The sequence below is a fragment of the Myotis nattereri genome, assembly GCF_964212035.1.
Source record: "Myotis nattereri genome assembly, chromosome: 11".
Classification (NCBI taxonomy): Eukaryota; Metazoa; Chordata; class Mammalia; order Chiroptera; family Vespertilionidae; genus Myotis; species Myotis nattereri.
The window spans coordinates 73872715-73891397 of record NC_138086.1 but is presented as its reverse complement, the minus strand read 5'-3'; the positions used below and the strand labels follow the sequence as shown (position 1 = coordinate 73891397).

Sequence of the window (18683 nt, the reverse complement as noted above, 5' to 3'; positions counted from 1 at the left end):
TGGTACATACAGGTAAGAGAATATTACTCAGCGCCAAAAAGGAATGCAGTACCAAGCCACGAAAAGACATGAAGAAAGCATAAATGCCTATTACTAAGTGAAAAAAAAAGCCACCCTGAAAAGGCTACGTACTGCGTGATTCCATCCTAGAAAAGGCAAAACTACGGAGACAATGAAAAGATCAGTGGTTGTGGGGCAGTATGGGGAGTGGGAATGAATAGGCAAACACAGAGGATTTTTAGGGCAGAGAAAATACTCTATGATATTATAATAATAGAAATAAATCAACATACTTTTTATCCAAACCCACAGGCGGTATAACATCAAAAGTGAACCCTAAGTTAAACTATGGACTTTGGATGATTCTGAGGTGTCAGTGTAGACTCATCCTTGGTAAAAATGTACCCTTCTGATGAGTGGTGCTGATAATGGGGTAGGAGCAGGGAATATATGAGAAATCTCTGTACCTGCTCTCAATTTTGTTGTAAACTTAAAACTGCTCTAAACAGTAAGTTAAAACAAAAGCCCCTAGTGATTTCCATACATCATAATTTTGGGAAACATTGTGTGGAACAGCAGTTCCCATACACTGCTGGGCATTCGAATCATCCGGAGAGCGCTTATAAATCCCAATGCCCAGGCCAGACCCCATACCAGTTAGGCCAGAATCTGGGGACGGGACACAGGCAGCAGTTTTTTGAAAGTTCCCCAGTGATTTCAATGTATAACCAAGTTTGACTCAATGTACAGCTCAGAGACAAAATACAGCCTTTCTGGGTGTCAGGGCAAACTCAACTTGAGATTTTTAACGACAACAAAAAATTTTTCATACCCAGTTAGTCAGTCATGGTGGCAACAATTAAGACCTAATAAGCTGCCATGAAAAGAATTGTTCATCACAATTTAAACATAGAAAAATTCTCGTTACTGATATGGCAACATACCAAGGGGCGGGGTAACAGTTTATCCGAATCAAACAAAAAGGAAACGTATTAAGTACAACCTTCAATGGCAGAAAACATATGCTTTAAATATTGAAAATCAGATTCATTACATAATTTGATGGAGGAAGTGACCAATATTGTACTTTTTTTTCAAACTGTTACAAATCTAAGTGCAACCGTTTGAGGATATTTAGAAGATGCAGAAGCAGAATGTGTATCAAAACAAATTAGATTTTCAGTAAGGTATCAATGTCAAAGAAATTAAATGATTCAGTAATCTTCTTTCTTAAGTCTTTGGGTCTTCCCTCGGTGGCTTACATAACAGTATGCTATTCAACTGGAGACAACATATATGAACACAGTGAACCAAAACTATAGTCACAGAATTTAAAAAGCATGACTTTACTCAAAGTACAAATTTCAGACTCAAACTGGAACTATAGATTGAACAGAAGACAAAAGGAAAATGTACTCATTTTACTCATTTGTGGTCTGGCTTCAGTTCAATAGAATCAAAAATATAAAAGAATTACAGAGCTATTTGGTGGAAAGGAAGTCATCATTTCAAATAAGACTCAATGATTTACATGATTTCAAATCATGTTTTAAGTTTCTGCAGCTTCCTTTAGAGAAAACCTCAGAATGTATCTGTATTACCATCTAATTCTATAAGTGTGGTTCAGTTTCAGGAAGAATTGATTGAACTGAAAAGAAACTATGCCACCAAGAAGACACAGTGTTCCTGGAATTTTAGAGCTACCCTGAAATTTCTGGCAATTGCTTCTCAGCAATGTTTTAGTCCTCTGCCTCTATGTAAATCCATCTTAAAATATAAAATTGCTAACATTAAAAACGAGTACCGCCCTGGCGGGTTTGGCTCAATGGATGGAGCATCGGCGCACAGACTGAAGGTTCCAGGGTTCAATTCCTGTCAAGGGCACGTACCTCGGTTGCAGGCTCAATCCCCAGCCAGCCCCCGTAGGGGCCTGTGCAAAAGGCAACCAATTGATGTGTCTCTCTCCCTCTCTCCCCCTTCCTTCTACGCTCTAAAAATCAATGGAAAAATATTCTTGGGTGAGGATTAAAAATAATAACAATAATAACAATAATAATAATAAGTACCTTAATCAGTGATGTAAACCTTGAATCAGAATCATTATAGCTCTTCACTTGCATGGAACATGAGTTCTTTTACACTGACATAAATCCTATCTAATAAAGAGGTAATATGCAAATTGACCATCACTCCAACACACAAGATGGCCGCCCCCATGTGGTCAAAGATGGCTACCACAAGATGGCCAGCAGGGGAGGACAATTGGGGCAGGGGGGACCCAGGCCTGCAGGGGAGGGCAGTTGGAGGTGACCAGGCCAGCAGGGGAGAGCAGTCAGGAGTGAAGAGGCTGGCAAAGGAGGGAAGTTAGGGGTGACTAGGCCAGCAGGGGAGGGCAGTTAGGGGCGACCAGGCTGGCAAGGGAGGGAAGTTAGGAGTGACCAGGCCAGCAGGGGAGGGCAGTTGGGGGCAACCAGGCCTGCAGGGGAGGGCATTTGGAGGTGACCAGGCCAGCAGGGGAGAGCAGTTAGGGGCGACCAGGCCAGCAGGGGAAGACAGTTAGGGGTGACCAGGCTGGCAAGGGAGGGAAGTTAGGGGTGACTGGGCCAGCAGGGGAGGGCAGTTGGGGGCAACCAGGCCTGCAGGGGAGGACAGTTAGGGGCGAATAGGCTGGCAGGGGAGAAGTTAGGCATTGATCAAGCTGGCAGGGGAGTGGTTAGGGGGTGATCAGGCTGTCAGGCAGAAGCAGTTAGGAGCAATCAGGCAGACAGGTAGGCGAGCGGTTGGGAGCCAGCAGTCCTGGATGGTGAGAGGGATGTCTGACTGCCCATTTAGGCCACATCCCACCAGGATCCCTCAAGGGGTCCCAGATTGGAGAGGGTGCAGGCTGGGCTGAAGGACACACCTCCCCCCCATGCACGAATTTCGTGCATCAGGACTCTAGTTTACATATAAAACCAAACTTTCCATAGCCACTTCTGACCACTAAGGTGGTGAAGCAGTTTCCGATTGCTGCTGTTACATAATACCCCCAAATTTAGTTACATATTCTTTTACAGTCCTGGAGGTCAGAAGTCTAAACTCCCTCTCACTGGGCTAATGTCAAGGGGTCAGCAAGGCTGGTTCATTCTGGAGACTCTCAGGTGAGAACCTGTTACCTATACCTTTCACCTTACAGCAGTGGTTCTCGCCCTTTAAATACAGTTCCTCATGTTGTGACCCAACCATAATATTATTTTTGTTGCTACTTCATAACTGTAATGTTGCTACTGTTATGAATCGTAATGTAAATATCTAATATGCAGGATGGTCTTAGGCGACCCCTGTGAAAGGGTCGTTCGACCGCAAAAGGGGTCGCGACCCAGAGGTTGAGAACCGCAGCCTTACAGCTTCCAGAGGCCGTCAGCTTTCCTTCAGTGCATGGTCTTTTCCTCACTCACTCCACCTTCTTGCAACCGTTGTTACATCTCAAACTAGTGACTCTGATCTTCCTGCCTCTCTCTTTAAAAGACCCTTGTATTTACATTAGGTCACCCCCATCCAGGGAAATCCTCCCATCTCAACATCCTGAACTTAGTTCCCTTTGTCATAAAAGGCAGCATATGCATAGGTTCTGAGGATGAGGACATGGACTCATCTGGGACCATTATTTGGTTTAGCACAGATAGTAACAAGAAAGGAATAGGACTGGGCATCATCATGGTTTAACATTACTTTTCCTTTTCAACACAAGTGGGGAGGAAAGAGAGGAAACACTGGGATTTCAATGCACCTCCCCTTCTCTGTGTTCAAAGGCTGTTCTGGTCATTGCAATAGCCACTAACCACATGTGACTAATAAGCCCTGATGAGGATATGCCAAATTAAAGATGTGCTGAAGGTACAAAGTACATGTTAAATGGGAAAGACACTGTAGGAAAAATGTAAAATATCTCCTTATGAATTTTACATCCATTCTCTAACTTCCACTCAAGATGGCAGAGTAGGTAAACAATGTGGCTTGCCTCCTCCCATGGCCACATCAAAATGACAACTAAATTATAGAACACCACCCTTGAGAACCACATGAAGACGAGTGGAACAGAAGTCCTATAACTAAGGTTATAAAGAGGAAGCCAAGACTAGAAAGAGGCACAGAGACTCAGAACCAGCAGGTCCCACACCCACATGTGGCAGTTAAGAATCTAGAGGGAAATCTTGGCTCCCCAGCCCAGAGCACCAGTGAGGGAAAGAGGAGTCCTCACAGCATCTGGCTGTGAAAACGGACAGGACTCCGTCCTAGTGAGATGGAGAGCAGCTGTAAGACCCAGGTGTCCCCGTAGAGGGCCCGAGCACAGACTCCCTCCCTCCCTCACAGTCACTAAGCTCCAGCAAAGGGACAGAAGCTCAAAAAACATCAAGGACATAAAGAGTTCGAGGAACTAAAATGTCTGGCTTCAGGGTGAGGGCTGAAAAGGCAGCTCTCTCGGGACAGACCTGCTACCGGGCACCATAGCTCTTTGTTGACACCTTCCCCCACCCGGCCAGCAGGCGTAAGTGTTGGCAGGCCCATGGTTCCTTTGTTGAGCCCTCCTCCTACACAGCCAGCAGAAGCAGGAAGTTGCCTAGCGTGAGTCTCCAACAACCTGCTAGCCCTGCTCATTCCACCCTGGAGATTACCTGAGGCTCCGCCCCACCCAACTCACACATAGGCCAAACCCCTCTCCGTGGCTGTTGTTCAGAAGCAAATGGCCTTGGCCGGCACTGAGGACTTACCTAAATTCTCTCCAAGGTCCACAAACACCAAATAAGCAGCAGCTGACCTCAGTGTGTCCTGTGCCTCTTGCTAAGTGGCACCAAGCCTGACACTAGTGGCAGGCGGCCTGGGTTACCAGCGTAACGTTCCCCAGCATCTTCAAGCCCAGCATAGGCAGCCAGCAAACACAGATCATTTTGTATGTCCTACCAGGTGGCTCCAGTCAGAGCACAGGCAGCAACTGATCTTAATCTGTGCTTCAGCCCTGCCCCCGAGGTCCTGGAAACAACACACCTGGTAGCCAGCTACAGGCTACACCAGAGCACCACTCAATTAGCCCCACAAATGAAACACCCGAAGGGTGGAGTCCATGGATAACAGCCCTGCTGACGCAAACCCTATTTTGTAGGTTGAGCCTCCACACAAGGCCCCTCCACTACAGTCCCAGCCCATCCTCATAGCAAGTCAATCAGAGGGTCAATTCTACCCACGGACAAACCAACAGAAACCAAGACTCAACCATAAGCAGACACTCGCAATCCACACAACAAGCACACCTGGAACTCATAGCTCAGGTGAAAAATGAAGCTTTACCACTGGGCACAAGACACATACTACATAAGGCCACTCTGCCAAGTGGGAGAGATGTTGCAGAGCTAACTAATATATAGAAACAAACACAGGGAGGAAGCCAAAATGAAAAGAAAAAGAACCATGTCCCAAATGGCAAATCAGAACAAAACTCCAGAAGAGCTAAACAAAATGGAGGCAAGCAATCTACCAAATACAAGATTTCAATACACTGGTTATAAAGATGTTCCATGAACTTATGGGAAGAATAAATAAACTCAGTGAGAACTTAAACAAAGAGACTGAAATCATAAAATATAAGTAGTTAGAAATAAAGAATACAGAAAAAAACTTAGAGTCAATGGTGAAAGTCAAAACCTCCACCATGTCCTCCATCCGCTTCACTTGCCATTTCTGCCGCGGGCCCCTGAAGCTGACTTGTTCCACGGAGACCTTGGGCCTTGACCTGCCAAGAGCCTGCAGCTTTGAAATTCCCCTTAGCTCAGGGGGCGCCAGGAGCAACTCCAGAGGAAGGCTCTACCTCCAGGATGGAGATACTAGTAGACCTTGAAGAGCTTCAGCATAGTGCCTCTGGCTGGACCATCCTTGGTGATAACGAGATTTCTGGGTACGGTCCCAGCAACTTCACCCTGCTCAGGAAGTTGGGCTCTGGGAGAACTCTCAGTAGCATCCAGAGAGCCACGAGGGGTGTTTTTGGCATCCAACTGGTGAAGAAGAGCTGGACCACTCCCTGTGGGAGGGCTGTACTGACAGTCTTCGGGAGCAGCTGGACACCCCAGCTCAGGATCTCAGAATCTGACAGTCAGAACTAAAAATGCTGTTTGGAGACCAGGGATGGATGAAGTGAGGATGCAAGGGAGGCACTGCAGGAGGAGCTGAAGGTCGAGGAACTGGAGGAAGTGAGGCTGGTCCAGGAGCTGGAGGAGGTGGAGAAGAACCGAGAAAGGGCAGCTATGGCTCTGGAGGTAGCACGGGCAGAGACGGAGACGCTGGAGCAGCAGGAAAGGCAGTACTATAGGGACCTCAGTGAACTGCAGTGGCAACAGCTGGAATTGCAGGATGAGCTGTGGAGCATGGAGGACCGGCTGCTGTACGCCCAGACCCAGCTCACCCGGCTGAAGAAAACCAATGCCCTCAAGGCCCTATTTGAGATCTGTTGTGATGGCCCCTTGGCTATCATCAATAGCTTCAGGTTGGGCTGCGTCCCCACTGTCCCCGAGAGCTGCGGAGAGATCAACACAGCCTGGGGAGCACGGCCTTGCTGCTCCTGGCCCTGTCTAACACAGTCAGTCTGCAGTTTCAGAAGTACCGGCTCTCCCCTGTGGAGACCACTGCTATCTGAAGTCATTAATAGACAACCCCATGGAGCTGCCCATGTTCTGCACTTGGGGGTAGAGTGCTCTCTTGGGTAACAAGTTTGACGAGGCAATGGTGGCCTTCCTGGACTGCATGCAGCAGTTCAAGGAGGAAGCGGAGAAGAGCGAGCTGGCTCTCTGCATGCCCTACACCGTCCACATAGGGAAGGGCCAGATGGAAGACCCAGGAGATAGTGAATTCTACTCCATCGGAACCCACCTGAACAAGGAGGAACAGCGGACAAATGCACTCAAGCTCATGCTTATGAATTTTAAGTGGAGTCTCGCTTGGGTCTCCTTAAGGTATCACCATAAATAACCTGATTTGAACATTACGCCAGTGAAATATGCCAGTTAGAGAAAGAACAAACTATAGAAACAGGCTCAGAGAACAGGCAGATAGCTCTGATGGGGGGTGGGGAGGTTAGTGGGGGCAAGGGATGGAAGAATTTGATAAGGGGGACCTATAATCTGATAGATAAAGAAGCTGAATTAATCTAAAAAATAATCATATTATTTTAAATTTTAGAACACATATACTAATGTGAATAGGGGTTACGTTTTTCCAAAGTTTCCTTTTTAAGGCCTGTGTAAAGTGAATAAGGAGGTGACTCAGCTGTGAATCCAGCAAACAGAACTGATAAACAGGGTCAGACCAACCCACCAGGAGTCACAACATCTTATCAACATCATCTCATCACCTGATGAGTAAAGAATAATAGCTGACATCTGTGGACCTCCAGGGCTGCCTCACCCTAGTCCAGCCGTGGGCAAACTACGGCCCGCGGGCGGATCCGGCCCATTTGAAATGAATAAAACTATTGAAATAAAAGACCGTACCCTTTTATGTAATGATGTTTACTTTGAATGTTTATTAGTTCACACAAACACTCCATCCATGCTTTTGTTCCGGCCCTCCGGTCCAGTTTAAGAACCCATTGTGACCCTCGAGTCAAAAAGTTTGCCCACCCCTGCCCTAGTCCCTTCCCTTTACAATCCTGTCTCCTACACCTTACTGTGAAGACAGAATTTGAATGCTTGTAAGCACCCTGTCTTCTTGATTAGCTGGCCTTCTCAATAAACGCCTTATATCAGTGGTTCTCAACCTTCTGGCCCTTTAAATACAGTTCCTCATGTTGTGACCCAACCATAAAATTATTTTTGTTGCTACTTCATAACTGTAATGTTGCTACTGTTATGAATCGTAATGTAAATATCTAATATGCAGGATGGTCTTAGGCGACCCCTGTGAAAGGGTCGTTCAACCACCAAAGGCAGGGGTCCTCAAACTACAGCCCGCGGGCCACATGCGGCCCGCCGAAAACATTTATCCGGCCTGTCGGGTGTTTTTGCCGCCGCTGCCTGTTGCTGAATTTGTTCATAGTTGTTTTTCTTTAACTATAATCCAGCCCTCCAACGGTCTGAGGGACAGTGAACTGGCCCCTGTTTAAAAAGTTTGAGGACCCCTGACCAAAGGGGTCGTGACCCACAGGTTGAGAACCGCTGCCTTATATGATTCAACCCTGCCTTCATTACTGGACATAGCGACAGGCAGCTCAAACCCAATCGGGGGTTTCCCAGCAACAGATTAAGCAAAAAAAGATAATTCATGGACACAGACAACAGTGTGGTGATTGCATGTGAGGGAGGTGTAGGTGTAAGAGGGTATGGGGGAATAAATGATGATGGAAAATAAAATAAAGGGAAAAAAATAACTTTAAAAAAAGAAATAAAGAATACAATAACTGAAATTAAGAATATATTGGATTGAACCAACAGCAGACTAGATAAAACAAAAATTTGGAAAATAAAATAGCAGAAAAAACTAATCAGTACAGCAAAAAGAGAAAAGAATAAAAGATGAGGATAGTTTAAGGGACCTCTAGGAAAGTATCAAGTGTAACAATATTCACATAATAGGGGTACCAAAAATAGAAGAGAAAAAAAGCACAAGATTGAAAATGTATCAGAAGGAATATGACAAAAAACCTTCCCTAACCTGGCCAGGGAAATAAACATACATGTCCAAGAAGCACAGAGTCTGAAATGAGCTGAACCCAAGGAGGCCCACACCAAGACACAATATAATTAAAATGCCACACATTAAGTAAAAAGAGAATCTTAATATTAGCAAGAGAAAAGGAGTTAGTTCCCTACAATGGCTGTCAGCTGACTTCTCAACAGAAACATTGTAGATCAGAAGAGATTGGCATGGAATATTCAAAGTGATAAGAAGCAAGAACCCACGACAAAAACTATTCTACCAGCAAGGCTATCATTTAGAATCAAAGGAGAGATAAAGCCAGACATGCAAAAGCTAAAGGAGTTTGTCACCAATAAACCAGTATTACAAGAAGAGTTAAAGGGTCTTCTTTAAGAAGAAGAAAAAAAGATAAAAAATATCCTACATAATAAAAGCCTAATATGCAAATCGACCAAACAGGGGAACAACTGGTTGCTATGATGCACACTGACCACTAGGGGGCAGACACTCAATGCAGGAGCTGCCCCCTGGTGGTCAGTGCGCTCCCATAGGGGGAGCACTGCTCAGCCAGAAGCCAGGCGGGCAGTAAGGAGCAAGGGGTCCCGGACGGTGAGAGGGCACAGGCCAGGCTGAGAGACAGCCCCCCCAGTGCACAAATCTTGTGCACTGGGCCTCTAGTGAATAATAAAATAGTAATAAGTACATATCTATCAACAGTTACCTAAATGAAAATTGATTAAATGTTCTAATCAAAAGATATAGGGTAGGTGAATGGACAACATAACAAAACCCAAATATATGCTGACTATAAGGAACCCACAATAGATATAAAGACAAACACAGACTCAAAGTAAAGGGATGCAAAAAGATATTTCATGCAAATGGAAACAAAAACAAAAAAAGCTGAGGTAGTAATACTTATATCCGATAAAATGCACTTTAAAACAAAGGTTATAAAAAATATAAAGAAGGATATTTCATAATAATAAAGTTATCAATCCAGCAAGAGAATATGACCCTTGTAAACATTTATGCACCCAACATACAAGAACCTAAATATGTAAAGTAAATATAGACAAATATAAAGGAAGAGAATGAAGGCAATACAGTAATGGTAGAGGACGTTAACAACCCATTAACAACAATAGATAATCCAGACAGAAAATCAACAAGAAAACAGCAGCCTTAAAAGACACATCAGAATAGATGAATTTAATTGACTATGTTTAAGACATTTCACAACAAAACAATAGAATATACATTCTTGTTTTTAAATATATTTTTATTTATTTTAGAGAGGAAGGGAAAGGGAGAGAGAGGTAGAAAAATCAACGATGAGAGAAAATCAACTGGCTGCCTCCTGTACACCTTGATACTAGGGATCAAGCCCATGATTCGGGCATGTGCCCCAACTGAGAATTGAACTGTGACCTCCTGTTTCATAGGTCGATGCTGAACCACGCTGACTGGGCAGAATATACATTCTTTTTAAGCACACATGGAACATTTTCCAAAATAAACGGAATATTATGAAACCAAAAAAGTCTCAATTGACTTACTGAAGAGGACGGAATTCATATCAAATATAGTTTCCAAACAAAATTATATGTAACTAAAAATTAATTAGAAGGACAAAACAAAAACATGGAGGCTATTAGGGAGGGAGAAAATGACAGCTGAATAGACAGACCTGTCGTGCACCTCATCCCAGGGCCAGATTGGAAATATAACTAAATTGAAGAACATTCACCAGGAATTACCCACTGAAGTGCAGCTGAGGAGGAGACATATCAAGAACAGAAAACACCTGGAGACAGCACCGCCACAATAGCTCACATAACGTGGTCAGGGGTGAGCCACATAATCAATTAGTCTGAGAGGAGACTTCATCCACGAATGGCACAATAACATTCAAGACCCAACTACAACAGGAGAACTCAAACAACTCAAGTAAGGGGCTTTCCTAGTGCCGGAAGCCAGTCCATCCTTGCTGCTTGACACAGTCGCTGCAGGGAAGAAACATCTGCACAGCATATGTTTCAAGGGACCTGGCATATATGGCATACTGTTCTTAATATGTTTGCTCCCCTTCTTAGCTCTATGTGTTTTAACCAAGGTCACCTCTCCAAGAAAGGTTGTTTCCCCAGGTGGGGATTTTTCCCTGGAGTTAGGGATTAACAGGACTAAGGAAGGGAATAAATCAGTAAAACCCCTTAACTAAGTGCCAGGCGGGTAGTTAATCACCTTAACTATGAACAATCATGCTTAAGCTACATAATCTTTACTTAGGATAATCTCCTTCAGTTACTTCCTTGTAGCTTAACAGAACAGTAGAGTAGTGACCTTGGAATAGAGATAACAAACGCCCTAACCTTTGGAATAGAATGGATAGGATTAAAATAAAATGGTATAAATACAGATATAACAGGAGAATAAAGAGAGAACCTGGCTGGAGAACCTGATTAGAGAACCTGGCTAGAGAACCTCCTCGCTATGCCGATCAACTGAACGCTGTCTCCCTGTCATTCCTTCTTCGCTGACTCTGTCCACACCTTTGGGAACCCCTGGACCTGCCGGGGCTGGACCCCAACATCCTAGAGCACCTAACACAGGAGATCCCACTGGGTCCCACAAAACACCTGCTACATAAGACCAGCCCACAAAGTCTGGGAAGCATAACAAGTTTGATTTAATACATAGAAACAAAAACAAAGAGACAGCAAACATGGGGAGACAAAAAACACCCCCAAATTAAAGAAAAGGAGGAATCACCATAAAAAATAACTAAATGAACTGGGGGCAAGCAATTTGTCAAATAAAGAATTCAGAGTAATGGTAATAAGGGTGCTCAAACAATTCAGTGAGAACTACAAGCAACTTAGTGAGAATTATAAGGAAATTAGTGAAAATTATAAGGGACTTAATGGGAGCTACACCAACTTGAAAAGAGAGGTTGAAACATTAAATAAAAATCAATTGGAAATGAGGAATGACATATTTGAAATAAAGAACACCCTATAAGGACTAGAGAATAGACTATAAGAAGCTGAGAACCAAATCAATGAATTAGAAGACAAGGTAGAAAAAATATCCAGTCAGAGTAGCAAATGGACAAAAAAATTAAAAGCAGGAGAGTCTAATGAAGCTTTGGGACAACATGAAACATGACATCATTTGCATTAAAGGGGTATCAGAAGGAGCAGAACCTGAGAAAGGAACAGAGAATCTATTTGAAGACATAATGGCAGAAAATTTCCCCAACCTGGTGAAGCAACCTGGTCACTCAAGTTCGGGAAACACAAAGAGTCCCAGCCAAGATAACCCCCAAAAGACCCATACCTAAGCACATGTTAATTAAAATGGCAAACATTAAAGACAAAAAAAAAATCTTAAAGGCTAAAAGAGAGAGACAGAAAGTTATCTACAAGAGAGCTCACATTAGACTGTAGGCTGACTTCTCAATAGAAACACTTCAAGCCAAAGAGAATAGCATGAAGTATACAAAGAAATGAAAACCAAGGGCCTAAAACCCAAGACTACTCTATCCAGCAAGGCTATCTTTCAAAATTGAAGTTGAAATAAAGAGCTTCGCAGACAAAAAAAAAAAAAAAAAAAGGCTAAAAGAGTTTATTACCACCAAGCCATCACTACAAGAAATGCTAAAAGGACAGTTTTAAGAAGAAATAGAAAGAGAAGAACACAGGCATAAAGAATAAGAATGGCAATAAATAATTACCTATCAATAATAATGTAAATGGCTTATATGCTCCAAACAACATACAGTAGCCGAATGGATAAGGAAACATGACCCATATATATGCTATCTACAAGAGACTTACCACAGAACAAAGGACTCACACAGAATGAAAGTTAAGGGATGGGGAAAAGATTTCTAGGCAAACGGAAATGAAAAAAAAAAAAGCTGGATAGCAACACTTTTATCTGACAAAGTAGACTTCAAAGTGAAGGCCGTAACAAGAGATAACAAAGGACAGTGCATAATACTAAAGGGAACAATGAAACAAGAGGATATAACTCTGGTAAACATATATGCACCCAATACAGAAGCATCCAGATATATTTTAGAAGTTCTGGAGGATTTTAAGGGAGAGATCAAAAGCAACACAATCATAGTAGGGAAATTTAACACCCCAATGATATCACTGGATAGATCTTCTAGACCAGTGATGGCGAACCTTTTGAGCTCGTGTGTCAGCATTTTGAAAAACCCCAACTTAACTCTGGTGCCGTGTCACATATAGAAATTTTTTGATATTTGCAACCATAGTAAAACAAAGACTTATATTTTTGATATTTATTTTATATATTTAAATGACATTTAACAAAGAAAAATCAACCAAAAAATGAGTTCGCATGCCACCTCTGACACGTGTGTCAGAGGTTCGCCATCACTGTTCTAGACGCTAGTGAAAAACTTAATGTTTTGTCCTAAAATCAGGAAACAGAAAAAATTATCTGCTCTTTCTACTTTTTTCAACACTAGAGGCCCAATTCATGAAATTCATGCACAAGTGGGGTCCCTAGGCCTGGCCAGCAATCAGGGCCGATCAGGTTCCCCGCCTCCCCGCCTCCCCACCTCCCCGCCTCCTCCTTCCCTCGCTGCCAGTGTCCGCCACCACCCACCCCTGGTTTCCCATCCCAGCCCAGGGCCCAGCCCTGATTGGGCAATCAGGACCTGCCGGCCGGGGGAGAGACCAGGAGGTTGGCTGGCAGGCCCTGACCAGGCAATCAGGGCCTGCCAGCCAGGAGGAGGGGCCAACTGCCACCACAGTGGGCAGGCAGCAGGCCAATCAGGGCCTGCCAGCTGGGGGAGGGGTGCAGGAGGGACCCGAGAGGTTGTCCACCGGCCCCAAGGAGGGAACCAGCCCTCGGCCCCCTTAGGAAAGGAGCCGCATCCGCTGCCACCCACCCTTGGTTCTCTGTCCCAGCCAAGGGGTCTGGCCCCAATCGGACGATCCAGGCCTACCGGCAGAGGGGAGGGACCAGGAGGTTGGCCAACAGGCTCCATTGGCAATCTGGGCCTGGGGGATGAGGGCAGCTCCTGCCCCAATCACCCCTCAGGAGCAGGGGGAGGTGAAGAAGCCCTGAGGGGTGATGGGGCCAGCAGCCACCACTCACACCCTCTGACGGTGCTGAGCGATCGGGGCCGGCGCTGGGCGCTGGCAGTGGGTGCAAGCGGCAGCTCTGGCACTGGCAGCAGGTACAAGTGGGGCTGGCACCTGTAGCAGGTGTGAGTGCCGGGTAGGCCCGCAGCATGCAGGAGCAAAGAATTTTCGGTAACCACCAGAGGCTCACCCCGATGACAGTGACCGGCGCCCCACCTTGGTCTGGCACCCCCGCTCACCTGCTCCACCATCCCACAGCGGCCAATGCCTGCCATGTTCTGCGCACGCCCACTGGTGGTCAGCGCATGTCATAACAACCAGTTGTTCGATTGTTCGGTTGTCCCGGTTGTTCTGCCTTTTGGTCCATTTGCATATTAGCCTTTTATTATATAGGATTGTTGGGATTCTTTCTACCCAGGGAAATTAGACAAGAAAAGAAACAAAAAGTGCCCTGGCTGGTGTCGCTCAGTTGGTTGAGCATCATCCTAAGTGCCAAAAGGTCACCAGTTCAATTCTTGATCAGGGCACATACCCCGGTTGAGGGTTCAATCCCTTGTCAGGATGCATAGAGGAAACAACTGATCAATGTCTCTTTTACATCAATGCTTCTCTCTCTTTCTCTGTCCCTTTATCTGTCTCTAAAATCAAGAAAAAACATTTTTTTAAAAAAGAAGGAAAGAAAGGCATCCATGTGGGAAAGGAAGAAGTAAAACTATCTCGATGCATAGACGGCATGATCTTGTATATGGAAAACTCCTAAAATAGCCACTAAAATACTCTCAGAACTAAAAAAGCTAGCCCTGCTAGGTTCTAAGACACAAGATCAATGTACAGTCATCATACTAAGTTCCGCTGCTCAGTGCTGGTCACACTGCTTACTAAAAATCATTCTCCCCGAAGGACAAGCCAAGATGTAGCTCTGGAAATCCCTCGTAAGAGCTAAAACATATTCCCCAGACATCCTTATTCGCCATCACATTGTCAGGAATCACAGCGTTCCAGGCACTGGGCACTCAATAAATATTTAAGTGAATTAATGCCGGGAGGACGTTATCCTCTTAGGGAGAGTAGAAGCTCAGCACAGTCTGCTTTCAGTCTGAGTTCAGGCCCCAGATCTGCTGCTGACTGGCTGTGTGCCCTAGGCCAGGTTATGTTGCTATTCTGCTTCCTCCTCGGTAAAACAGGAACAATAAACTGTTTGGGGAAACAAATTAGTGAATATATGCAATGTGCTTAGAACAGAGTCTAGTATAAAGTAAATGTGACATAAGTTTTACTGTTATTAGAGTCACTCTCAAAAACTCAACTTTGACAAATATAAACAGCCTAAATAATGCAACATCTACTATAACATCGGGAAGTTGATAGCACTCTCCCAGTGCTACACCTTGGCAGACACTGTTAATAATCACAGCACTCTTTTTCCAGAACCTGTCTCAAAATTCTCAATACGCGTCTCCAGTCAGCCCAGATGGCAGAAAACATTAAAGCTGTTTGCAGTCTTGAGTTGCTTCTTTTAACCATTCTACCAAAACTGCACCAGAACTCAACTCTTGCTCTACAGATTTGACCTTGAACCATGCCAAGAAATTCCCTCCCCCAAAAAAGAACAGGCTATCACTGATTCCCAACTTCCAATGTGCCTACTGGCCATAGAATATTGAGTTACACCCCATGTTTATTCTGCAGATGAGTATTAACAATGGCCAGTGACAATGTCAACTTCTAGGGAACATCTTTCAGTGGGTCACAGTGGCATTTTGCCGGTTCCTAGAACTTGCCACGGTTTGTACTGCTTCGGGCCTTTGCATGTACTGCTCCCTCTATCTGGAATAATCTTGCCCTGGCTAAAATAGGTGACCCTGTTATCTTTATCAAAACTGTTTATTTCCTTCTGTGAATTTATCTCTTGTTACTTGGTTTACCGCCTATTATTTCCAACTACAATGTAAATTCCATGGGGCAGGGCACTTGCTGAATTATTTATCACTTATTGTAAATTCTGGCAAATAAGGAGAAACAGGTATAAATGGATGTGTGGATGGAGTTAGACAGATAAATGGATTCTGTTAGTACAAATTTGACTTAATTTCTTATTCCCTAAAGTGAGTATCAATAGGTTAAAAAAATAAAGATCATAATAATAATCTTTAAGGTAAAAAATATATTTAGTAGATGGTATTTACCACAACAGAAAAGTATATTAAAGCATTTTAGAAGATTTTTCTACGAAAATGTTGGAAACCAACCCAGTTTCCTTTAGCCCTCAGTCATCTAGAAAATGAAATCAACCAGAATATCCAATTGCTAATCACTCCAGCTAATCACGATATTATAAATTGCTGATATACAATGACTCTAGGCTGCAAAATATTTTAAAATTACTCACCATTATACCCAATACACATTCTGTTAATAACTAAAATGATTTTCCTAGAAATTAAATCTCAGCTACCATGCCCAAAGTTAGTGATCTACGTAGCTACAATGATGGCATAATAGTTGAGGCCAAATAGACACATTCCACTAGGAATCAGCTGGTCTATACCTATGACAGATAAACAGTCACCCTTAATTATAAACAGCCTATATAATGCAACATCTACTACCTAATTAGTCAATACAAAAAGATATGGTCACTACATTTTATTCTACATAAAATTTTCTGACTCTAGAAAGGACAAATGGAGGTGAAACTGATGAACAGGAAAAAAGACAAATTTTTCTAACTCTAGTAACAGAGAATATAGGTGATTCTAAAACTCTTAAACCCACCTTTAAGAACAATTAAATTTATTTTTCTATAAGAGTCTACAAGGAAAAAATCTAATTTCAGGGAGTATTTGTCAATACCAATGGATCTTTCTCCTATTTTATATCTTAATCTTAATTATGTTTCTATTGTTTTAAACATTTTAAAAGCACCAACTTGTTTTAAAGTACTATCTAACAAGAGAATTAAGTTAGATTACAATAAAATTTATTTTCCCATTTTATTCTCTTCTCCTTTGAGATATCCTCCACTAATAATTATTGATTACTATTACTTACAAGCTCTTGTTTGTGGCTTACATATAAAAATATGCAATGCCCATGAATATAACAAATGACTTCAATTATACAAAACCAGAGAATCCTACCAGTATACCTGCATTTCACTGAATCTTCTTTTAAAAATGGTGAACCATGATTTATATTGCAGTCACCTATATTCAATCTAACCAACAGTATTAAAAAAATAAAATAAAATAAAAAATTATCTAAAGTACTTTGTACCTTTCCTTGGAAGTCACCTGATTTTTTCATTGTGTGTTTATATCTTTATCTTCCTGGTTGCTCTTCTTAATATTAGGTAAATGTTAATATCCATTTGTATGCCCTGAACTTAAATTAATAGACAGCGGGAGGTTTCAGAGAGAGTGCTCATTAAAGAATGGAAGCTGGACTAGGATGAAAAATTGCCAACAGGCTGACAAGGGCCTTCAAGGCAGGAATACATCGGGCTCCTCAAAAAAGGAGGTTCAAATGCATACTGACAGTTCCCTGACTTCTTGAACTTCCTCATATTAACCTTTTTCCCCTCTCCCTACTCCAATTCTCTCCACTTCGTTGGTCATATACCGCTGCCTCTCAACCTTTCCTTTTTCTATTCACCTTTCAGCATAATCTCAACTTTCAGCTTCCACTCCCTTCTTGGATGCACAATTGTCTTTCCTCACAGATTTAGCACATTCTAGAGCTGACTTAGCAATTTAGTATAGTGCTTAAGGCCCATGATACTTTAGAGTAGGTGGGGGAGACGTCAGGCCTGTGGGACATAAAACGCCCTTGAAATGATGTCTGGCCCTGCAGAGGCATTAGAGGTGACTGAATTAAATGCTTGACCAAAAATAGTAGGCTAATTTTTTAAATTGTTAATTTTGTATGGCCCGTGAATGGTGTTATAAATATCCAAATGCCCCTTGACAGAAAAAGGTTCCCCACCCATGCTTCAGAGGTACAAAAGAGCGTTTAATTTTAATTTCTTTCGAAATCAGAAGAAAAAAAGTGAATGCAATAATGTTAAACATATAATAATGAATTATGTTTATCTTCATATCAATGCAATTATAATTCTTAATATTTTTATGGAGAAACGTACCCACAAAGGCAACATTTTCTAGGGCCCACAGGAGTCATAATGGGCCCTGAATTCCTCTGAATGAGCTCAGCCTTACATCCCTCCCCACTAGCCTCAGGGGGAAAACCCAGACCAAAGGTAACTGTATGAGTATTTATTTCAAACCCTGATTTATGGTGATGGTTACATAACTCACTAAATTTACTAAAAATTACCACATGGTCACTTCAAATCGGGTGAATTTTATGGTATGTAAAATATAACTCATGAAAATTGTAAAAAAAGATATAGCATTAAAAAAAAAAAAGGAGAAACACAGTTGTATCTAAAGACACAAAAAAGGTAAATTTCAGATTACTATACTTGTTTGAAATTCAAAAGTTTATCCATAAAATTGTGCTATAATAATGGGAGTTAAAATTTTATGTACCCTAAATATAAACAATATTACAAACATGGAGAAAGAATAGTGACAACAAAAATGCCAAAACATTCTGTATGTGAAATAATTATTTAAGTTTGGTGCTAAAAAAAAAAACAAAAAACTAACTCATTGTAGTAGTAATTATGAGAGCCTGGTTGCAATTAAGTACAGGAAGGATATTAAAACTTCCAATAGATATTTCTGTAAGCCACAACAGAAGAATAAAAGCAACAGAATAATTGGAACCACATCCCAAACCACTTCCTTGTTATTTACCAATATTATCTAAAGAATACTGTTTAAATGCTGATGATAGACAATCTTTAGTTGACAACTTTAAATCATATTAAGA

General features: G+C 42.6%; 1 protein-coding gene and 1 pseudogene across 4 annotated transcripts in view; one reads left to right on the top strand and one right to left on the bottom strand.

Annotated features, from left to right (window-relative positions):
• The window catches only part of SUGCT (succinyl-CoA:glutarate-CoA transferase), a 554158-nt gene that overhangs the window by 472550 nt on the left and 62925 nt on the right, over window positions 1–18683 (bottom strand). The window lies entirely within an intron of this gene.
• LOC308526737 (beclin-2-like) lies at window positions 5687–6996 on the top strand (annotated as a pseudogene). The gene has a single exon. The product of its transcript is annotated as a beclin-2-like (transcript).